Here is a 25,223-nt window from a genome sequence, read left to right as displayed (position 1 = left end):
TTGATAGAAAAGCCACAAAGTTACACTGTAAAGGGGCATGGAAATAGTAAAGGGGATACTAGTAGCTGTTTTTGTACATAATCAACCATAGTCTATTAAGAACACAGAATTCTGTTCTGAATTTTCAAGCTTACCTATGTGAGTTGCCAAAGAGAATGGATATTGTCCGGGTCATCTGATTGTCAGAGCAGCTCTTCTATTACAACATACTGCTTCCCATCACCTTCAATAGCGGGTACTATTGAAGTTTCCAATGTTCATGACAAAGCCCTAATATATTGGGAGAAACACAGGAACAAACATAGTAACATACAAGCCAGAAACACAGTAATTGTAAGAGACAAATATTTAATGACAATTCTAAGAAGTGGAAAGCTTTCTAATCTTAAAAGCTATGAGAAGGCTAAAATATGCAGAAAACAACTATTAGAATCAGAAAACCATTTAAATAAAAGTATTTTTACTACTAGAGAATCCAGTGGCTAGAAGTGCTACAGCCGTATCATGTTTATTCAAAGTTATAACATTATTTTGATTCATGTCACTTCTAACTCTCTGTAACAAAGAATCAGAGTTAAATAACAATATATTTTTTTGTAATAGATGGAAAAAAAAAAGCTGCATCAAGGTGCCCCCAAATTATACATATGTGAATAAAAATTATATTTCTACCCTCAAGTTTCAGCTTCCTGTCAAAATTTATCATTAACATTTTGCCCTTTAAATATCTATATTGAATCAACACAGTATCTCTAGAAGAACTTTCATGGTAAAAAAAATAAATTATTATTCTCAGAGCACATATCAGATCTGAAAAATCCTCCAGTTCTTCTGTTAACTTTTATTTATCAAAATTGTATGTGATTCAACATGTCTTTTTGCTTTATCCTAAAGGGAAAAATAATCATATGTCCTTGGTGTACAATTTTCTTGTGAAAGAACAGATTGGATCTTTTTTTTTAAGCCATAGCTATTTAAATAAGATAATCTGAGCTAAACATTGCCCCAGAGGTAAGGATGCTGATAATGATATACACAAGAGAGTATTGCTTTAAATCTGCTTGTTATTTTTAGAGATTTCATGGTGTGTCTCCCTACTTGCAGATACTATGCTAGTTTAGAAAATTAGATTCTCTAATGATATACTACTCTTTCTATGCGTATATGTAATATCTTCTTTGTTTTTCCAAAACTTGCCTTTGATTCATTCTGAAAGGCCAGCAAATCTTTCACAATTATGTGCTTTTTCCTTCCTATTTTTATGGTTACAGTCTTTTCAAAATGTTTACATTTTAAATCTCTCCACACTCGAAATTAAAATAAAAAATTTTGCCCCCAATCTCGTCTCCTGTTCTTTTTTTTCTTTTTTTTCAATTAACTTTACTTCATCTAACTTCTTTACTATGAACATTGGCCTTTAAGCTTTTACAATGAACCATAATCTACCCAGACACACTTTATGGTTCTGGAACATTTTTGAAGTTATGGGTATTTAAAAGTTCTATTGTTCTATTTTAATATTTTTTAAATATTATGAGAAAACCATTTAATTAAGAAACATGATTGCTAATTATATACTTTTTAATTATTTCATTAATGTGTGTGGTAGGCTAAATAATTGCCCACAAGGGTATCTAGGACCTAATGTCTGGAACTTGTGACTTTTACGTTAAGTAGCAAAATGGATTTTGCAGATGTGACTAAGTTAAAGATATTGAGATGGAGAGATTATCCTGGAATAACTGAGTGGGAAATCACAAATGCCCTTGTAAGAAGGTGGCAAAGGGGGATTTGTCACAGAGCAGAAGGCAATGTGATGAAAGAGGAGAGAGAGATTTGAAGATGCTATGCTGCTGACCTTAAGTGTATAGGAAGGGACCATAAGCCAAGAAATGAGAGAAATGAAGCTCTAGAAGCTAGAAAAGGCAAGGAAACAGATGTTTTCTTTTTTGGAGGGAGTATGGCCCTGTGGATACATTGGTTTCCACCCAGTGAAACCCATTTTGGACTTCGGACATCCAGAACTGTAAGAAAATAAATGCGTGTTGTTCTAAGCCACCAAGTTGTAATTTTTAGAGAAGCCATAGGAAACTAATGCAACGTGTTTTTTCCTCACTAACCTTTAAGTTCCAGGACAGCTGGGACTGTATCTTCCTGGCACTTGGTAGGGATTCAATAAATACTTGTTGAATGAACGAATGAATGAATTAGATCCAATGCATTGGTCCTATTTGGATTATCATCAAGTAGAAGAAGTTTAGTCATATAATTTCCTCTGAGGAATAATTGTTCCGGTGTATCCCTATATGATTGCCCCTATGTTATGTTATTATCATAGAATTTTAGAGATGAAACTCTAGTAACATTTGAAAGTTTCGAACTATGCCCTATTTGAAAGTAAATTTCAGGAGAGCAGAGATTTCCATCTGTTTTATTCTCTGCTGTTTCTCCATTGCCTAGCATACGGTTTGTAGATATTTATCAAATTAATTAAATAAAGCAGTTCCATTCAATTCAACAGATAGTTTTAGTACCTTAGATGTGCCGGGCACTGAGCTAGATGTTGACCTTCACCAATAAGAGGGCCATGGTCCCTGTCCTCTTCAGCCTACAGCCTAAAAATGGAAACAAGCAAGTAAGTCAACAATTGCAATAGAGAAAGTACAACTTGCTATTTGAAAAACATAGTAGGGAGCATATAACATGGAAATGTTCTAAGAGGACATCTGGTGTTTTTGTCAACCCTCAATCCATTTCTGCTTCCTCTGATAGAGAATATTTGATTTTTATTGGGAAACCAATCTTTCCTATCAGTCTTTGTAGTTTGAGTGGGATTGGCATAACCTCATGATCAGCCAATTGGCATATTCCATCCTCCCTCACCATACTATTTGGTTCAGGATATATTATATCTGAACAAATCCCTGGGCTTTTGCTAAATTAAAATGACAGAAAGACATTGCATCTGTGCTGTTCTAGTTAGTATAAAGATGTACCAAGGACTGCTATGAAGGAAGAGTTGGCCTGGAAATGAAATTCACACAGAGGCAGAACAATCCAAGGGAAGAAAGGCACAATTTCTTAACTTTACCTTTTGAACGTTAAGTAATATAAACCAATAAGGTGCCCTTTTCCTATTTTAGGCTAATTTCCATTGAAATTCTGTCCCTTGTGATGGAAAGAATCTTGTCTAATACAGGTTAAAAATTGTTTTCAACGTATGTTAGTGAATATTAGTGAAGAAGTTAGATTAGAAATAGAATTCCACTTGAGATAAATGCCTACTCCCTGCTGGGAATGAGGAATAGAGAAAATAAAGGAATGCAGAAAAGGCACAATATTTCCTGGAAGGATAAAAAGCATCAAGAGGTTTAATATAGACTCAGAAGGTTGATTTTTAGCCCCCAAATTATTGAACCATCTATGTCTCAGGGTTGGAAAAAACATAACATTAATGGGATAACTGGAGACCACGTTGATCAATGGAGGAAAACCTACAACTGTTTTCTTTTCTTGTAGCCAAGAAAGTTTTCATGAAGTACGGGAAGTTTTCATAAAGAAATATTTTATGCTTAAATAAATAGTAAATGAAGTGGCTGGAACAAATCTGTAGGGTATAGCAGAAGCTGAAAAATCATGTAGGATCAGATTTTGTTGATGTTAGAATGTCACATGTGTAAGAAACCCAAGGTTTACCGATGTGGTTAAGTGTTAAATTTTCCAATGGTGAAAAAAAGGCTCAGAATGTACTATATGTTATTATTCATTTAAGTCTTTCATCTCACTATGATTTTCATATAAAATTTGATAAATTATAGACAGATTTCACAATTTAAGTCCAAATCTTTAAAAATTTGATATTTTAAAAAATACTAAATACTTGATTAGTAGTGTAAAAGTGATAATCAGCTAAATCTTGTGCTATATATGTTACGAGTCATCCAGGCTTAGAGATAGCACAAGTTTAAACCAAGAACCTCATAAAAACTCTGCTGTGCTTAAGAGTAGTGTCAATGGAGGTCAAATGGCTGGTATTTTAGACTCAAACCTAATAGGAAATAGCAAACGTCACTAGTTATAAGGGATTTACTAATATCATCTTAAGAATTTCTGCCTAATAAATTCTCTTTTAACTTTGTTACTTTAAGAAAATATTATAGCTTAAATGGTAGTTTTTTAAACAACGCATTTGGTTCATAAATGTATGTGGCTCATTTGTGTGCCATTTGTATTTGTTTTCCTATGGCCAAACACTTTTGTCCATATCTTGTAAAACTATGACTGAACATCTCTTTGGTTAGTCCTGAAGAAGTACTGCTTATGCAGTATGAGACTCAGTTTTTCCAGAGAGAAACTGAATAATTCAAGGACGTGAACAGGAAGCTAGTTACATTTATTGGCAGAGCAGGATTAAAGGCCTCCTGTAGGCATGTAACTATTGTATTATGTCATCAGGGCCTAATGAGCCACTTTCTCTCACTGTATTAATTACTCTTGAGGAATAAACTGAGACTAAAATTATAAGATGTTGTTCCTGCCACTATTTTTATGTAATATCTACCGATAAATGTACTTATATTATTTTCAAAACTTCTCCCAGAGTAATTGATTCTTAAAACTTGAATCAATTTTTTTCTAGGGATTATACCAATGAAGAAAAAAAAAACTGTTTTGTCAGTGTTTTTGCACAGCATGCCATTTTACAAATGGAGTAGCCTTAACGTGAATCTGGAGAAAATGTTCCTTCTTCTAAATACTAACAATCAGGGGTCTGTGATAAGGGGACATTGAAAGTATGTATGATGGCTTGAATTTTACTCTATTTCAAACATAGTTTCTATTGAACTGAGAACCAGAGTAATTGAACTACCTGACAAAGAAAGCCACAAGAATGGAAATATGCACTGTGACCAAGATTTCTTCAAAGAAGACGATGTATCACACAGCAAATCCATGAAAATTGGCAGGTGTTATAAACCTGCTTTGCTCAAGGATCCCAGAAGCACATAATGGATATTCCTTTGGGTCAGAGTGTGATGAATATTGAGTACATCACAACCCACACTCTGCCTACAGTCTTGTTCAGATTTATTGCTAGCATAATAGCGCCTTCAGGAATGGAACACCAGGCTATATTCTTAAGTCAAGTGACGTCTTTGCAATTTCTACTGGAGATGGTCCAATTAAGAAATGCTGAAAACCCATTTTTATGCAATGCCTACTAATAAAGGTAGCTGTATGATTATCAAATCTTTTTCAAAAGTAATTGATTCTTTTTAAAAAAATATTTTTAAAACATCTTTATTGCAGTATAATTGCTTTACAATGGTGTGTTAGTTTCTGCTTTATGACAAAGTGAAACAGTTATACATATACATATGTCCCCATATCTCTTCCCTCTTGCATCTCCCTCCCTCCCACCCTCCTTATCCCACCCCTCTAGGTGGTCACAAAGCACCGACCTGATCTCCCTGTGCTATGCGGCTGCTTCCCATTAGCCATCTATTTTACGTTTGGTAGTGTATATATGTCCATGCCACTCTCTCACTTTGTCCCAGCTTGCCCTTGCCCCTCCCCGTATCCTCAAGTCCATTCTCTAGTAGGTCTGTGTCTTTATTCCTGTCTTGCCCCTAAGTTCTTCATGACCTTTTTTTTCTTTTTTTGGTTCCATATATATGTGTTAGCATACTGTATTTGTTTTTCTCTTTCTGACTTACTCCACTCTGTATGACAGACTCTAGGTCCATCGACCTCACTACAAATAACTCAATTTTGTTTCTTTTTATGGCTGAGTAATATTCCATTGTATATATGTGCCACAGCTTCTTTATCCATTCACCTGTTGATGGGCACTTAGGTTGCTTCCATGTGCTGGCTATTGTAAATACAGCTGCAATGAACATTTTGGTACATGACTCTTTTTGAATTACGGTTTTCTCAGGGTATATGCCCAGTAGTGGGATTGCTGGGTTGTATGGAAGTGCTATTTTTAGTTTTTTAAGGAACCTCCATACTGTTCTCCATAGTGGCTGTATCAGTTTACATTCCCACCTACAGTGCAAGAGGGTTCCGTTTTCTCCACACCCTCTCCAGCATTTATTGTTTGTAGATTTTTTGATGATGGCCTTTGCAACCGGTGTGAGAGGATATCTCATTGTAGTTTTGATTTGCATTTCTCTAATGATTAATGATGTCGAGCATTCTTTCATATGTTTGTTGGCAATCTGTATATCTTCTTTGGAGAAATGTCCATTTAGGACTTCTGCCCATTTTTGGATTGGGTTGTTTGCTTTTTGATATTGAGCTGCATGAGCTGCTTGTATATTTTGGAGATTAATCTTTTGTCGGTTGCTTCATTTGCAAATATTTTCTCCCAGTCTGAGGGTTGTCTTTTCGTCTTGTTTATGGTTTCCATTGCTGTGCAAAAGCTTTTAAGTTTCATTAGGTCCCATTTGTTTATTTTTGTTTTTATTTCCATTTCTCTAGAAGGTGGGTCAAAAAGGATCTTCCTGTGATTTATGTCATGGAGTGTTCTGCCTATGTTTTCCTCTAAGAGTTTGATAGTGTCTGGCCTTACATTTAGGTCTTTAATCCATTTTGAGTTTATCTTTGTGTATGGTGTTAGGGAGCGTTCTAATTTCATTCTTTTACATGTAGCTGTCCAGTTTTCCCAGCACCACTTATTGAAGAGGCTGTCTTTTCTCCACTGTATATTCTTGCCTCCTTTATGAAAGATAAGGTGGCCATATGTGTGTGGCTTTATCTCTGGGCTTTCTATCCTGTGCCATTGATCTGCTTTTCTGCCAGTACTATACTGTCTTGATTACTGTAGCTTTGGAGTATAGTCTGAAGTCAGGGAACCTGATTCCTCCAGCTCCGTTTTGCTTTCTCAAGAATGCTTTGGCTATTCGGGGTCTTTTGTGTTTCCATACAAATTATGAATTTTTTTGTTCTAGTTCTGTGAAAAATGCTAGTGGTAGCTTGATAGGGATTGCATTGAATCTGTAGATTGCCTGGGGTGGTAGAGTCATTTTCACAATGTTGATTCTTCCAATCCAAGAACATGGTATATCTCTCCATTTATTTGTATCATCTTTAATTTCTTTCATCAGTGTCTTATCATTTTCTGCATACAGGTCTTTTGTCTCCTTAGGTAGGTTTATTCCTAGATATTTTATTCTTTTTGTTGCATTGGTAAATGGGAGTGTTTTCTTAATTTCACTTTCAGATTTTTCATCATTAGTGTACAGGAATGCAAGAGATTTCTGTGCATTAATTTTGTATCCTGCTACTTTACCAGATTCATTGATTAGCTCTAGGAGTTTTCTGGTAGCATCTTTAGGATTCTCTATGTATAGTATCATGTCATCTGCAAACAGTGACAGCTTTATTTCTTTTTTTCTGATTTGGATTCCTTTTATTTCTTTTTCTTCTCTGACTGCTGTGGCTAAACCTTCCAAGACTCTGTTGAATAATAGTGGTGAAAGTGGACAACCTTGTCTTGTTCCTGATCTTAGTGGAAATGGTTTCAGTTTTTCACCATTGAGGACGATGTTGGCTGTGGGTTTGTCATATATGGCCTTTATGAGGTTGAGGAAATTTCCCTCTATGCCTGCTTTCTGGAGGGTTTTTATCATAAATCGGTGTTGAATTTTGTCAAAAACTTTCTCTGCATCTATTGAGATGATCATATGCTTTTTATCCTTCAGTTTGTTAATATGGTGTATCACATTGATTGCTTTGCGTATATTGAAGAATCCTTGCATTCCTGGGATGAACCCCACTTGATCATGCTGTATGATCCTTTTAATGTGCTGTTGGATTCTGTTTGCTAGTGTTTTGTTGAGGATTTTTGCATCTATGTTCATCAGTAATATTGGCCTGTAGTTTCCTTTCTTTGTGACATCTTCGTCTGGTTTTGGTATCAGGGTGATGGTGGCCTCGTAGAATGAGTTTGGGAGTGTTCCTCCCTCTTCTATATCTTGGAAGAGTTTGAGAAGGATAGGTGTTAGCTCTTCTCTAAATGTTTGACAGAATTCGCCTGTGAAGCCATCTTGTCCTGTTCTTTTGTCTGTTGGAAGATTTTTAGTCACAGTTTCAATTTCAGTGCTTGTGACTGGTCTGTTCATATTTTCTATTTCTTCCCTGGTTCAGTCTCGGAAGGTTGTGCATTTCTAAGAATTTGTCCATTTCTTCCAGGTTGTCCACTTAATTGGCATATAGTTGCTTGTAGTAATCTCTCATGATTCTTTGTATTTCTGCAGTGTTATTTGTTACTTCTCCTTTTTCATTTCTAATTCTACTGATTTGAGTCTTCTGCCCTTTTTTCTTGATGAGTCTGGCTAACGGTTTATCAATTTTGTTTATCTTCTCAAAGAACCAGCTTTTAGTTTTATTGATCCTTGCTATTGTTTCCTTCATTTCTTTTTCATTTATTTCTGACCTGATCGTTATGATTTCTTTCCATATGCTAACTTTGGGTTTTTTTTGTTCTTCTTTCTCTAATTGCTTTAGGTGCAAGGTTAGGTTGTTTATTTGAGATGTTTCCTGTTTGTTAAGGTAGGATTGCATTGCTATAACCTTCCCTCTTAGAACTGCTTTTGGTGCATCCCATAGGTTTTGGGTCATCGTGTTTTTATTGTCCTTTGTTTCTAGGTATTTTTTTATTTCCCCTTTGATTTCTTCAGTGATCTCTTGGTTATTAAGTAGTGTATTGTTTAGCCTCCATATGTTTGTATTTTTTACAGATTTTTTCCTGTAATTGATATCTAGTCTCATAGCCTTGTGGTTGGAAAACATACTTGATACGAGTTCAATTTTCTTAAATTTACCAAGACTTGATTTGTGACCCAAGATATGGTCTATCCTGGAGAATGTTCCATGAGCACTTTAGAAGAAAGTGTATTCTGTTGTTTTTGGATGGACTGTCCTATAAATATCAATTAAGTCCATCTTGTTTAATGTATCATTTAAAGCTTGTGTTTCCTTATTTATTTTCATGTTGGATGATCTGTCCATTGATGAAAGTGAGGTGTTAAAGTCCCCTACTATGATTGTGTTACTGTTGATTTCCCATTTTATGGCTGTTTGTATTTGTCTTATGTATTGAGGAGCTCCTATGTTGGGTGCATAAATATTTACAATTGTTATATCTTCTTCTTGGATTGATCCCTTGATCAGTATGTAGTGTCCTTCTTTGTCTCTTGTAATAGTCTTTGTTTTAAAGTCTATTTTGTCTGATATGAGAATTGCTACTCCAGCTTTCTTCTGATTTCCATTTGCATGGAATATCTTTTTCCATCCCCTCACTTTCAGTCTGTATGTGTCCCTAGGTCTGAAGTGGGTCGCTTGTAGACAGCATCTATACAGGTCTTGTTTTTGTATCCATTCAGCCAGTCTATGTCTTTTGGTTGGAGCATTTAATCCATTTACATTTAAGGTAATTATCGATATGTATGTTCCTATTACCATTTTCTTAATTGTTTTGGGTTTGCTATTGTAGGTCTTTTCCTTCTCTTGTGTTTCGTGCCTAGAGAAGTTCCTTTAGCATTTGTTGTAAAGCTGGTTTGGTGGTGCTGAATTCTCTTAGCTTTTGCTTGTCTGTAAAGGTTTTAATTTCCCTGTCGAATCTTAATGAGATCCTTGCTGGGTAGAGTAATCTTGGTTGTAAGTTTTCCTTCTTCATCATTTTAAATATGTCCTGCCACTCCCTTCTGGCTTGCAGAGCTTCTGCTGAAAGGTCAGCTGTTAACCTTATGGGGTTTCCCTTGTGTGTTATTTGTTGTTTTTCCCTTGCTGCTTTTAATATTTTTTTCTTTGTATTTAATTTTTGATAGTTAGATTAATATGTGTCTTGGCATGTTTCTCCTTGGATTTATCCTGTATGGGACTCTTTTCGCTTCCTGGACTTGATTAACTATTTCCTTTCCCATATTAGGGAAGTTTTCAACTATAATCTCTTCAAATATTTTCTCAGTCCCTTTCTTTTTCTCTTCTTCTTCTGGGACCCCTATAATTCGAATGTTGGTGTGTTTAGTGTTGTCCCAGAGGTCTCTGAGACTGTCCTCAATTCTTTTCATTCTTTTTTCTTTATTCTGCTCTGCAGTAGTTATTTCCACTATTTTATCTTCCAGGTCACTTATTCGTTCTTCTGACTCAGTTATTCTGCTATTGATCCCTTCTAGAGAATTTTTAATTTCATTTATTGTGTTGTTCATCACTGTTTGTTTGCTCTTTAGTTCTTCTAGGTCCTTGTTAAACATTTCTTCTATTTTCTCCATTCTATTTCCAAGATTTTGGATCATCTTTAATATCATTATTCTGAATTCTTTTTCAGGTAGACTGCCTATTTCCTCATTCGTTAGGTCTGATGGGTTTTTGCCTTGCTCCTTCATCTGCTGTGTGTTTGTCTGTCTTCTCATTTTTCTTAACTTACTGTGTTTGGGGTCTCCTTTTCGCAGGCTGCAGGTTCGTAGTTCCCGTTGTTTTTGGTGTCTGTCCCCAGTGGCTAAGGTTGGTTAAGTGGGTTGTGTAGGCTTCCTGGTGGAGGGGACTAGTGCCTGTGTTCTGGTGGATGAGGCTGGATCTTGTCTTGCTGGTGGGCAGGTCCATGTCTGGTGGTGTGTTTTGGGGTGTCTGTGGCCTTATTATGATTTTAGGCAGCCTCTCTGCTAATGGATGGGGTTGTGTTCCTGTCTTGCTAGTTGTTTTGCATAGGGTGTCCAAGAGTGTAGCTTGCTGGTCATTGAGTGGAGCTGGGTCTTGGCGTTGAGATGGAGATCTCTGGGAGATTTTCGCCATTTGATATTATGTGGAGCTGGGAGGTCTGTTGTGGACCAGTGTCCTGAACTTGGTTCTCCCACCTCAGAGGCACAGCCCTGATGCCTGGCTGGAGCACCAAGAGCCTGTCATCCACACAGCTCAGAATAAAAGGGAGGGGAAAAAAGAAAGAAAGAATGAAAGAAGAAGATAAAATAAAATAACATAAAATAAAGTACAATAACAAAACAAAGTAAAATAAAATAAAGTTATTAAAATAAAAAATAATTATTAAAAAAAATTTTTAAGTAATAAGAAAAAAAGAAAGAAGAGAGCAACCAAACCAAAGAACAAATCCACCAATGATAACAAGTGCTAAAAACTATACAAAAACAAAAAAAAACCCAGACAGACAGAACCCTAGGACAAATGGTAAAAGCAAAGCTATACAGACAAAATCACACACAGAAGCATACACATACACACTCAGAAAAAGCAAAAAAGGGAAAAAAATATATATATCGTTGTTCCCAAAGTCCACCTCCTCAATTTGGGATGATTCGGTGTCTATTCAGGTATTCCACAGATGCAGGGTACATCAAGTTGATTGTGGAGATTTAATTCGCTGCTCCTGAGGCTGCTGGGAGAGATTTCCCTTCTCTGTTCACACAGCTCCTGTGGTTCAGCTTTGGATTTGTCCTCACCTCTGTGTGTAGGTTGCCTGAGGGCGTCTCTTCTTTGCTCAGACAGGACGGGGTTAAAGGAGCAGCTGATTCAGGGACTCTGGCTCACTCAGGCCGGGGGTAGGGAGGGGTAAGGAGTGTGGGGCGATCCTGCGGCGGCAGAGGCCAACATGACGTTGCACCAGCCTGAGGTGCACCGTGCGTTCTCCTGGGGAAGTTGTCCCTGGATCACGGGACCCTGGCAGTGGCGGGCTGCACAGGCTCCTGGGAGGGGAGGTGTGGACAGTGACATGTGCTTGCACACAGGCTTCTTGGTGGCGGCAGCAGCAGCCTTAGCGTCTCATGCCTGTCTCTGGGGTCCGCGCTGATAGCCGCGGCTCGTGCCCTTCTCTGGAGCTCCTTCAAGCAGCGCTCTGAATCCCCTCTCCTCGCGCACCAGGAAACAAAGAGGCAAGAAAAAGTCTCTTGTCTCTTAGGCAGGTCCAGACTTTTTCCCGGAGTCCCTCCCAGCCAGCTGTGGTGCACTAGCCCCCTTCAGGCTGTGTTCACGCAGCCAACCCCAGTCCTCTCCCTGGGATCCGACCTCCGAAGCCGGAGCCTCAGCTCCCAGCCCCCGCCCACCCCGGCGGGTGAGCAGACAGCCCTCTCGGGCTGGTGAGTGCTGGTCGGCACTGATCCTCTGTGCGGGAATCTCTCCGCTTTGCCCTCTGCACCGCTGTTGCTGCGCTCTCCTCCATGGCTCTGAAGCTTCCCCCCTGCCACCCGCAGTCTCCACCAGTGAAGGGACTTCCTAGTGTGTGGAAACCTTTCCTCCTTCACAGCTCCCTCCCCTAGGTGCATGTCCTGTGCCTATTCTTTTGTCTCTGCTTTTTCTTTTGCCCTACCCAGGTACGTGGGGAGTTTCTTGCCTTTTGGGAGGTCTGAGGTCTTCTGCCAGCGTTCAGTAGGTGTTCTGTAGGAGTTGTTCCACATGTAGATGTATTTCTGATGTATTTGTGGGGAGGAAGGTGATCTGTGCATCTTACTCTTCAGCCATCTTGATGCTCCTGCAAAAGTAATTGATTCTTAAACCCTAAATGAAATTGCTTTTTAAGACTGGTAACAATGTAGAAAAAAATAATTGTTTTGTCAGCATTGGAAGGAAATGATTGTTATGTAGACAAGATATTGTATAGGGAATGTAAACCCCTTAGCAGAAAGGAATGTGGGGAACTTCGTTTTTAACCTGAAGTCTTTGAAGAAGAGGGTCAAGGTTTCTATGGAGGTGATAACATCAGGTAATTTTTTTAATTTTAGGGGTACCATAAATAGTTATTCCACAAATTGAAAATAACACGGGGGATTGATAGTTTTTTTTTTCCACTTAAATCTCTCCTGAGATTTAAAATCAAACTCCTTACCATGACACTAGACAATCTGACTTTGTCAACCCTTTCCATCTCAACTTATACTAAACTCCCCTTTTTCCATTATATTAGAGCCATTATTCTTTCTTAGGCTCCCAGAAATTTCAAAATTGTTCCTTAGGGTCTCTGCAGTTGCTGTTCAGTTGCCCAAAACTCTCTTCTCCAAATCTTTCTAAGGCTGGCTCTTTCCATTACACCCACCTCAGATCAATCACCTCCATAGAACGACCTTCCCTTAGAACACTATGGAGGAAGTCAGCACCTAGTCCCACCACTGGCCCTACTCTCATCAATCTTATTTTACTGTCTTCAGTGCGCTTTTTACTGTCTGAAATTAGCTTATTTATTACTTGTCCATTTTCTTTCTACATCTTGTGGAATATAAGCTCTGCGTAGATAAAACTATTTCCAGTCATATATATGACTGCATCTTTCATGCCCAGAACACTGCCTGACACATAGTAAGCAATCAATAAATATTTTGAAATAAATGAATAAATGACTGACCTCTCAAAGTAATCCCCTATGACTAATTAGGTGTAATCCAATATTCCCAAACACTTTTAGAATTTTATTGGATATTATTAGAATCCACTTTTAGGCATAAGTGTTTTAATCACAACACGTAATTTGGTCTCAGATAGGTACTTTTTTTGTTTTTAAAACAAATCATGATATACAATGAACACATGAAGCTACCCCTAATTTGTAAAGCTAATACAGTTTGCTAAGACACACTTGACCTACTCAGGCATAATGTTAGTGTTGTTTGTTCAGGAAGTAGCATATTGAACACACAGCCAATGCTATTTTAATATTATTGGGTAGCAGATGCCCATTGATATTGTGTCATAAATAATATAAACGTTTAAAACCTTTGTGCTGTATTTTACCTCAGGATATATTTGTTCATTCCTTTTCCAGTTTGAGGGTCATCAGTCAAGCCAATCCCCCATTACTCTGCCCAAGACTTTTATAGTGGTCTCCTAAGACTTCTCCCTATTTCAGGACATCCTCTACATCCTTTCCAAGACATAGCTTATTGACACAGACTCCTGTGCGGACAAATCATAAATCACAGCTGATTTTGCCATTACTCTGTGTCAAGACCTTCACAGATCCCATTTCCTATGAAGTTCAAACTGTCTAATCAAGCATTCAAATGCAATTTCCTTCAACAAATATTGAAAGTTCTCCAGTTAATTCAATTCCACCTGTGTCATGAGCCATGTCTTCCCTTACTCTCCTTCATGTATCTTTCATTTTAGTCAGACTGTACTACTAGTACGATCTCTGCAGGTTTTTTTTTATTCCCAAGTCTCTCCTCATATGACTGTCTCCACCTGCATTGTCTTTCTTCAGATCGATTTCCCCCTAACTGAAGGCAAATCCAACCTTTCTCAGCCAAGTTCAAATGTGACCTCCACTCTGAATAATCCTCCAAGGAACCAATAATTTCCCTTTCTCCTTAACTCTTAAGAGGAATTTTATCATTTCCATACACTTTGCTTAAAAGATGTCATTTTTCTCAAATACGTACTCATTCTGAGAAATATATATTTTGCTCTTGTTGAAAATAAGTTAATAATCATGGAATGTCCAGTTCTAAAGGGAAAAGAAAGACTAACCTTTGATATTTGATTAGTTATATCTTTTACCTAGTGCTTTACAGTTTATAAAGTGTTTTACATGCAGTGTTTCATCTGTGCTTAAAAGTAGGCAGAGGAAGTATTATTATCTTTCGTCTATAGCTGGAGAAACTGAAATTCAGAGGTACCAGACTCATCAAGGACCATAGGACTAGAAAATAGCAGAGTTTATGACAAGAATCCAACACTCAGATGAAAATTTTGTTCAGTATTTATTCAAGACTTTGCTTCTCAACATAAATTCAAATTTATGTAACAGTTGGCTTTTTCAGGTTGGTGTCCATTGTGTAGAGAAGCTAGCTTCTGTTCAAACTATAGTATGATTTAAAGAGATAGTCACCAAAATTCTATGACCAGAAAATAAAGAAGTAGTAGTTATAAACATATAAGCCCAACAAATCTATATTTATATTACATACATTATAAAACACAGAAAAATAAAAGTTAAGGAAAGTATTAGATAAAATAGACAGGTATAGAATGCCTAACATTTTCTTCCCTCACCATCAATGGTTCATTTTGTACACTCTATAGGTGCAAACCACCTCACTTTGGAGACTATGTATTTTAAAGGTAAGAAAGGATGTGTCCTAAGTGGAGGAGTTGACAGGGAAAGAGAAAACCATCTGTATTTACAGAAATTCTCCTCAACTCACCAGAATAAAAGAGGAACTGGAGGTAGAAATGCAGTCACATTTTTAAAACCATGGTTAATGCAAAAGTAGGTAAAATTGGGGAAAAATAGATTTTATGTACCTCATTTCATTAAAATATATGCAAACCTTAAGAACACCTTTGCAATCCTACAGATATTGTTTAAAACTGTAGGTATATGTATCAGTTGCCTATAGCTGTCTATATACCTACCCCAAAATTAGTGCTTTAAAACAACAATTCACTATTTTTGTGTGTGTGTGTGTGATTCTGCAGGTTGTCTGGATATTTTCTCTGCTGGTTTCACTTTGTTTGGCTTATGTGGCTTCACTGAATTCGAATCAGAGAAAACTAGAAGGCTGGACAGAGAGAGAGAGGCTAAACTACCCAGGGCCTCCTAAGTCATGATAGGGAGCTAGATTTTGTTCAAAATACCTCCTAATTATATGATTTTTTTGCAACTATATTATCTTTTATATAACCTTTTTCTTTTTTTTGAGTGAACATATTAGTATATTTTAAACTACTGTGAGTTGACAGATCATTTAAACTATGTGGAAAAATTCTGGTTCTCAAACTTCACACTGGAATCACATGAGGACCTTTCAGAATACTGTGTCAAAGTCCCACCCTTAGCAATTCAGATTTAATCATGCTCAGTTTGGTTATTGAGATTGAGTATGAATATCAGCTCAATGAATTTTCACAAATTGAACCCACTTAACGTAACCAGTACTCAAGTCAGGATGCAGACCGAGGCTGTCATCCTAGAAGACCCACCAATCACAGCTGAGACAGAAAAGGATAACCACTATCTGATTTCCAATCACATAGATTAGGTTTACATTTTATATGTAATACAAAATTTATCTATATCATATATATTTATTAATAATTTATTTAGCCAGGGATGTGCAGCAAGTGACTTGTGGCAGCTCTTGAGAGCTGAGTGCTACTTTCAGGAATTTTGTAAGCAAGTTATTAAACACAGCCATTATTCAAAGTTAAATTATGTCATCTTAAAAGTAAAATAATTATATTAAAAAGTAATAAATATTCAAAACTTACTACTTCCTAATTGCTTTACTACACTTTATTATTATTTATGGTCTTGAAGTGGTTTATATATATAGTACCTATATGGTGGAAATACTGTATCATGAAGAACTACTGTATCTCTCTTCCCAAATCCTCATTCATGGTGATGTCATGTTAGCTTGAAATCAGCCACAGGAGTATTTATACCATAGAAATTGACAAATGCTACAAATCAGGGCTTGATTGAGTGCTGATGCTGAAAGTGTTTTCAGTAATGAAATAATTTGTAAGAGGGTGAGAAACTGTTTAAGATTATATAACATATCAGATTTAATGACAATAACCTGGAATAGAGTTAGTGAATTGAAACGCAACTCCAACTGTCAAGTCATTGTTGAATTGCAACAAGTGATTAGCTAGGAGTATATGCATTCATGCAAACTTAACAAAAGCCTTCAGTGAGAATAAATTGACTTTATGGAATTTATAACGAAGAGTATTGTACATTTTATTATTATATTTAAATTGTCTGCTAACATTCATTGTATTAATATTATTGATAATAAGCATATATATACATACATGCACACACATATATAGGTATACAAACACATATATATGTGTACACAAACTTTTTTTCAGTGTGGTGGTTGTTAAACATCTGTTAGTGTGCTGCTTCATTTAACCATTATAAAAATTTTTAGCCTTTTTTTTAGTGGAAGTATATCATGTTTATAGATTTATTAGAGACCCAGATCATGGTGACCTTAGGAATATATATAATATATCCAGAATATATATATATATATATATATATATATATATATATATATATATATATATATCTCATATTAATCAATATATTAAATATCAAGTTTCTACAGAGAGGGAGAGAGTTGATATTATAATTGTTTTTGTTTCTTTTAGCATTAATTTAGATTTTGATATTTTGTTTACTCTACAGAATTAGTGCTAATTTCAGGAACAAAGATAACAGATTTTGACTCTGTTAAAAAAAAACTCAATCTGAAAATATACCTATTAGGTTACCAGAAAAACAGATGAAGAGAGTTTCTTTCCCTCCCTGTAATTAAAAAAAAATCAAACTTGCATGTCCTAAAACTTGCAGCTAACAATAGGTGTTGTCTGCTCACTTTGCCAGAAACTCACAACGAAGAAATTTGGTATATACAGAATTCAATCAACATTTGAATAAAAAACAAACTCTCCCTGAATGCTCTGACCAGCTTTATAATCAGTTTTCAACCCTGAGCCCGGAAACAATGTCAATTTATTTCAAAAAAGAGCAGGAAGCTTTGTTTGTTTTACTTTGTGTGGTTTACCTGTATTTGCATGCATGGAAATTAACAGAAAGCACTTACATCAAAGAACACAGAAGTGCTACATTTGTGATAAGAGCTTTACAGAGCCACAATGGTACAGCTGGAAAGAGGAGAGGTGCAACCCCTCATCCTCTACACAGAAGTCTTATTCAAACTCACCAGTAACTGAGGGAAGAGTGTTTTCTGGGAGCAAATTATCGAAATCCACTGGGTGGTCACAGCATCTCTTAATAACTGTCAATTGTCCTTTTACTTTGTGCTCTTTATGTAGCATTGCTAAACTGAATCCAAGGCCACAGGTATAATTTAATATATCTAAGTTCATGGCGATACACTTATCTTGCTTACCCAGACTCAGAGTCTCTCTTAAGTAGAAGTTGACAATTTGCCAAATGATTTGTTGTTGTATGATAAAATATTTGTGGAAGCTGGATCATGCTTTGTGTTTGAGAACACATTTCCAGAGTCCAAAGCATGTGAGGATTGATGATGCAGATGGGCTGTTCAGAGAACTGGTTCCAGAAAAATCATCTTCTATTCAACTGCCAGGTTTTTCTGTTTACTTCCTGGCTGGACATTCTGCCCCTTTGCACCTGCCCATTGCCTATATTTTTACTACATCAAAATCACTCCAAATGAGGGTGTAGGAATAGAAAAGAAATGAGATGCTGAAGAAAAATGAGACCAGGGAAAATAATCTATGCCTGGGGACTAGCCTCTCAGCTTAGTTCTGATTTGGCCCTTGAAAATATTAGAGTTTATAATCTCTGTACCAGCAGACCTTTCCAGCCCGGATATTCAATGATTTTAAGATGAAAAGTATTACACAATTTTACTATTTTTTGACATAACAAACAACAACAGCATAACTTCTTTTAGCTAAAAGGCACTTGGGAACTCATCTCTGAATTGTATTTATCCATCTTATGCTATAGAGTGAATTGCTCTGTGCTGTTCTTTCGTCAAACATTTTCTGATTGTTATTTTGAAATTATTTTCAAGAGCATCACTGATGGAATTTAGTCACAGATGGGTAATGGTTTTTAAACTCCACTGTTGTTGTCAAGTTGTTGAATGCTACAGTTCCATGGCTAAGGTTGTGCTATACCCAGGTTCCAGCTTTGAAAGCTCATTGCTTAGCCTGCCTGTCTGTCAGTGTGGTCAAATTGGTTAATTCAGTGAGACACTCAGACACTGCAGACAAACTATTAATGTAAAGAGACAGCATGAAACACGTGTTTAGCAGCTGATGTGTTAAGAAGGTAAACATTTTGCCAATATATAGTCGTTGAACTCTTGCTTATTTTCATTAGAAAACTGAGTGATGATCAGGGGAAATCTGAATCCAGAGATAAGAAGGATCAACAAACTTGGCTTAGCTAAAACTAAATTTCCCAAATTTCCTTTCCCTGTATGGTTCTGGGTTGGAGTTGATTAAAAAGGAAATTGAGTGAAATTCGGAAGGTGGAAATGACAAGGTTCTCCGAAAGCCACATGTAAGTAACTGTGGTGAGAGAGAGATGTTGATAAGCTGAGAGTGTGTCCCTGTCTCCTTCCTCATATCCAGCTTTTGTCCCAACTGCTGGCACTGCTGACCAACAGCGACCCCAGGCCCCCTCCCAGTTTCAGAGATGACAGTCTATACCTAGGTCTCCTCATGTCCACTCTGGCCTCTGGACTTGCAACCCTTCCAGATCCACTTGTAAGATCTGACTTATCCACCTGCTCCAGTGCCCAAGAGGGCTTGTTGATAACATTACTGCCATCCTTCAGCTTCCACTTTTGGACCCTTAGTACTCCAGTTTCTCTTATAATTGTACAAGATCTTCTTCCTGAAATAAATCCCCTATACTCTATTATTCATAGTGAGTTTGCTTTCCTGACTGAACCCCTGACTAATACAGTTCAAATTTGTCATGCTTGATGGGGGAGCAATATCCAAATCACTATAACGTGGTTTCCCCTGTGATGTCTGATGAATGTTGAAGTTCTCAGGGAACTTAAATTTTCCATGTACAGTGTGACTGGTATAGTGAATAAATCCTTTGCAAATAGTATGAAAGCATAATACTCAGAGTATTGATATTTTAATCTCAGCTTCTTTGTATAGAAGCCTATTATTCTCGCATACCATTTAGTTCTCAGGTAGCAGTCCCTACTTAACTGCCCTAACCTCTTTTAAACTTTTCTCTATTGCAAAAGCCAGCCTTGGCCTTATTTCCCCAAGTTCCATGCTTTAGAAGGAGAGAGTATGCTGTTTCACACTCAGGAACAAAGGGCTGAGAGTACTTTAAATCACTGTGCCTCTGGGTTGCCTTACTGTTGATTTGACCATGATTTTTAGTGCTTTCACCCAAAGAAAGAAAAATGCAAAATAGTGTGGGAGGGTATCAAGCTGTAATAGGGTTACAGGGATGTCACTTTTTAACGGCAACATATACAGCGCTATACAGAATATAGGATATTTGCACACATCATCTTCTTTACTGCTCATGATTCCTCCTAAGGTTACTGGAAGGGCAGAGTTACATGCTCACCCATGATTATCTGTGGCAGGAAGGAACTGAACACAAACAGGTACTCATACTCTATAGTGTTTGTTGCACTGAAACATGCTGCTACTCTAATGAGATGAGGTCATTGGTTTCCCCATTCCCACTCTTACTACTCTGTTTTCCATTCTCTTTACCTCTCACCTTGGCTGCTGCAGGCGTCTCTGCAATCACCTTGTCTTCACTGTCAACCACACCCTGCTTCTCCTATGCCAGTAAGAGATGGTTCACAATAGTTTCATGTTTTCCATTTTGAAATATAGCTCCAATAGTCCATCTGCTCTGACCAGACCTCACGTGCTGTCCCTTTGCTGCAGAACCAAGTAGATTCTTCTTAACTTCATATTGAAGCTTCTTCAAGACCCCAGTAAACCTCTTAGAACTTTTTTCCCTACTTTTCTTCTTTAAGGATGCTTTGTGCTGGTCAAATTGAGCTCAAGTCTCATAAACACTCACTTCTGCAAGGACACACTAATAATAATATTTGTAAACGGTATTTGTATTAAGCATGTGTAAGATGCCAAATATCCTACTAGTTCTTTACCTATTACCCAACAATAAGGTATGTGTTGTTATTATTCCCATTTTGGAGATGAGGAAATCAAAACTGTAGAAGCTAAATGACTTGCTCAAGGAAACATGGCAGATAAGTAACAGAAGTTATATTTTAGCACAGATTGAATTTAGAAATCACACTCTCAACTCACTATATTCTGTCCACGTCCAGATTTAATTCTCAGTGCTTATGTGATGATCCAGATTTTGACTGGATATTTAGCTCTTCAGGGATGCTGCAGATAATGATGATAATTATTCATATTTCTTTAGCATAGACCATATTTAACAAGAGGCTAAAAATAATATAAAGAAACTGTATGGTCAAGTTTCAGAGCTGAATTGGAAAAGTAATTCTGAGTAGTAGTATTTCAGTGAATTTTATTTACTCTTTGTACTTTCCTAAATTTTTTTTTTAAGCATTTTTTTTTTTTTTAATTTTATTTATTTTTGGCTGTGTTGGGTCTTCGTTTCTGTGCGAGGGCTTTCTCTAGTTGCGGCAAGTGGGGGCTACTGTTCATTGCGGTGCGCGGGCCTCTCACTATCGCGGCCTCTCTTGTTGTGGAGCACAGGCTCCAGACGCGCAGGCTCAGTAGTTGTGGCTCACGGGCCTAGTTGCTCCACGGCATGTGGGATCTTCCCAGACCAAGGCTCGAACCCGTGTCCCCTGCATTGGCAGGCAGATTCTCAACCACTGCGCCACCAGGGAAGCCCTTTTCTAAATTTTTAAGTGGGTTTATATTATCTTTGAAATAAAATATTAATAGATTTTAAAAGTTTTGTTAGTTAAATAGATGACTTGAGAAGCTGAGGCATTTTCCCCACTGAACTAATCAGACAATTGACCCAAACTTTCCACTTTATTTGATAAACCTTGACCATTCTAAATTTCCAAACACCACCAAGGATTTTGACTTTGATAAATAATCAAATACTTAACTCTTTTGTGTATTTTCTTAGAACTCTTGGGTTACATATATGACATAGGTTATAGTCATCGTAAGTTTTTTTTTTGTTTTTTTTTTAAATTAATTAATTAATTTATTTATTTATTTATTTATTTATGACTGTGTTGGGTCTTCGTTTCTGTGCGAGGGCTTTCTCTAGTTGTGGCAAGTGGGGACCACTGTTCATCGCGGTGCGTGGGCCTCTCACCATCGCGGCCTCTCTTGTTGCGGAGCACAGGCTCCAGAAGCGCAGGCTCAGTAATTGTGGCTCACGGGCCCAGTTGCTCCGCGGCATGTGGGATCTTCCCAGACCAGGGCTCGAACCCGTGTCCCCTGCATTGGCAGGCAGATTCTCAACCACTGCGCCACCAGGGAAGCCCCATCGTAAGTTTTATTAGAAAAGAGTACTTGTAATATTCACATATACTGTTCGAAGTTCTTTAATTTTACTATCATGATTAATCATTAAAAAATTATGAAGTAGAAAGGAATGGATATTCTCTCCATTATATAGACAAAAAAAGGGTAAAGTAGTCTTAACACCAGAAATATCAAAAGTAGCAAAACTGACTCTAAAACCCAGAATGTCTATTTAAATCGCAAACTTCTTTGGAAGTGGAAACACTTGATCTCTAGAGCCCTTTGATTTCAAGAGTTTGATATCCCAGGAAGATACAAATTGAGATCTTAGCACAGATCATAATAACCAAAGTGAAACTTAAAACATTTTTATAAAGCTCAAAATATTTCCTTTCTGTATCACTTGTGTTATCCAAGTCTTAGCTCAAGGAACACAGAGAATCAAACAGTGTCAAAACTTACATACCCTAGGACTTTTCCAATGCTTTTCTCCTTACCTTAGTCCTTCCTCAGGTACACTGCCGTGTTCTTAACACCTAACAACATGGGCTTTGGAGAAGGACATACCTGTGTACCAACCCTATCTCTGCCCTTTAAGTAGATGAGTTACTCCTGGCAAGTTTCATACTTTTCTCAGCTCTCTCTTCACTTTACAATAGGTTTAACACCTAGTTCATCAGTGAGTTTTACATTTCACTATTCATTTGTATAGATACGCAGAAATGCAAAGTGACTAGCACAGTGCTCAACAAATGATAGCTAGTGGGATCATGGTAAGAACAGTGCTAAGAGATGGGTTAATACTAACAGCTGAAGTAGAATCAATAGCCAACACCACTCACTGCTAGATTGTATTTGTAACTCTAAGGATCAGATTTTAAAACTCAGTCACCTGGGAAATGTACGTTGTCTTTCTTTGATCCCTGGGCTTTGGATGGCTACTTCCTACTGCTCTGAATCAAATATCCAAAGTTAAAATGAACAGGGGGTCATGCTCCATCTCAATTACCCTAAGTGAATAACTGGGTTATTATGGCCACAGATTAAACCCTAAATTTAAATGAAGGAACAATTATAGGTGCCAGAAAGACATGGGAGGAACTGTAAAAATACAGATAAAATAACCTAAAATTTTTCTTCAAAATTTTGGCTACAAAATCACTTAATTTCCTATTTGGGAACTTTGCAAACCAGTGTTTCTCATCCTTAACCTATGGACCTGTTAATTAATCAGATTTGGGGCCAGATAATTCTTTGCTGTACAGAACTGTCCTGTGCAATGCAGAATGTTTACTGGCATCCTTGTCTTCTACCCGCTAGATGTCAGCAACAACACCCACCCAAGTCATGACAATCGAGAAATGTCTCCAGACTCAAAAAGTCCACTGGGGAGGAAAAGTGCCCCCAATTGGGCATGACTTCTGTATACTCTTTAAGAATGCTCCGAAAGTTAAGCAACCATTAGTTATACTCTGCCTTCCAATAAAGCCTCAACCTCTGATTTCACACCAAAACTACTACAGCTGTTGAGTCTTCTGACATGGAGACTCTTACCATCTCCTACTGGACCATCTCTCCATGGAGGTTGACAGCTGCTTCAGGATTCCTCTCATGATACCCACTCCCCTCATGTGCTCTGCAAAGAGTAACTACACAAACTTCATACTTCTCTCTTCCAACTATGTACCTACTTTCCCAGAGGTGCCTAAAAAAATAGTATTTTTCACTATTCTGAACCCAAATTCACTCTTCCATCAGTTTCTGAGGGTCTCCCAAAACAGCAGGACTATATTGGCTTCTGCAGATACTACTGGTTATAAAAAATTAAAAACCAAAAGAGGCTTTTAACATAAAAACAATGTGTTAGGAAGGAAGAAGAAAGAAGGGAACTAACAATGATTAAGCTACCATGTGTCAGCTTCTAGATTACTTAGTATCTCATTTAATCCTTACAGTAAAAGTTTTAGATGAAGAAACTGAGACTTAGGTAGGTTGTTTCCAACATTGTACTGTAAGTAAATGGCCATTCCGGATTGTTCTGCCTGACTCAGTACCCTGTGCCCACTTTAGTGTACCATTTCTAACAGTGTTCAGGAATTCTTGTGAAAGGCGGGGACAGCCTGTGGTGCCCATATTTATGTGTGTATATGTGTGTGTGCGCTATGTGTATCTCACAACTTAACCCATACTTTTGAAATATTAAGCATCTCACTAAAACCCGGAATCAACTATGTCCCAGAGGATCGAAGAGAACAGTCAGATTTCTTGAAAAGCAACTCTTACACATTGGAGAGAAGGCAAGTTTCTATCTACAGATCTCTCATGAGGCAAGCTGTCTCTTTTTAAAAATGATTTAGAGGCATCTGGCCTCCAGTCTGCTAGTCCCTTAGTGTCTCACTTGGCTGTTCACCATCAGAGGCAGGAATCTCTGCCCATTTCACATAAGGTACATGTCTTCCTACTGGAAGATCTTTCTCCAGAAGCGGATGGGTTCAGGCCAAGGTCTCTGCTTACAAAACTGAGACAGAACTTAGCACTATTTATATCACACTTGAGCTGACTCAGTGCCATTGCTCATTTAACCTACTTGTCTTCCTATCTGGAGATGTTGTTTTCCTTCTGGCCTTCCTGCCAGCTGTGACATCTCCCAGGCAAACCTTAAAGAGAGGACATTTTTAAGGATTACTCTGTTTCATTCTGGAAACAGAGGATGTTTAACATCCTAACTATACTTACAGACTGTGGTTATATATATTATCATCTTACTTCTTTTCAGTAGGAGTTAATCAGTCCAGTTCTGTTTATTACTGTCTCATTTCTGGCTTCTTCTTTTGGATATCCATCCCTTATGCTAAATGCTCTTAAATCATCTGGCAGTTTGCACAGACTTTAGTGTGAATGCTCCAGTAAAAATAACTCCCTTTATTAAGCTTGCCAACATGTGCCCAATATTGTGCTAAGTGCTTTACATGAATGATTTCATTTAATTCTCAGAAAACTCTAAAGGGAAATAGGTATTATTATCCCCATTTTAGATAAAGGAAACTAATGAAGAGAAGGTAAATAACTGTCCAATTTCACATAGCTAGTATATGACAGAGTTGGGATTTGAACACAGATCTATCCAATCCCCAAACCCAAGGTTGTTCATTTTATCACACTGTCTTCATGTGAGTTTCTGTTGAGATTATCTTTTATTGCTTGACCTATAATGTTATTTTCACCTTCATTTCTCTTTGTAGTTGACAAAAAGAATGCATTTGTAGAATCTGAAAAGA

The 25,223-nt window shown here is 37.3% G+C and overlaps 1 protein-coding gene across 1 annotated transcript in view; it reads left to right on the top strand.

The window, feature by feature from the left end:
- The window catches only part of CNTN6 (contactin 6), a 675,643-nt gene that overhangs the window by 437,884 nt on the left and 212,536 nt on the right, over window positions 1-25,223 (top strand).

This window comes from Balaenoptera borealis (genome assembly GCF_965194805.1).
Source record: "Balaenoptera borealis genome assembly, chromosome: 12".
Classification (NCBI taxonomy): Eukaryota; Metazoa; Chordata; class Mammalia; order Artiodactyla; family Balaenopteridae; genus Balaenoptera; species Balaenoptera borealis.
Note: the sequence above shows the minus strand (reverse complement) of the source record. Positions and strands in the feature narration are given on the sequence as shown.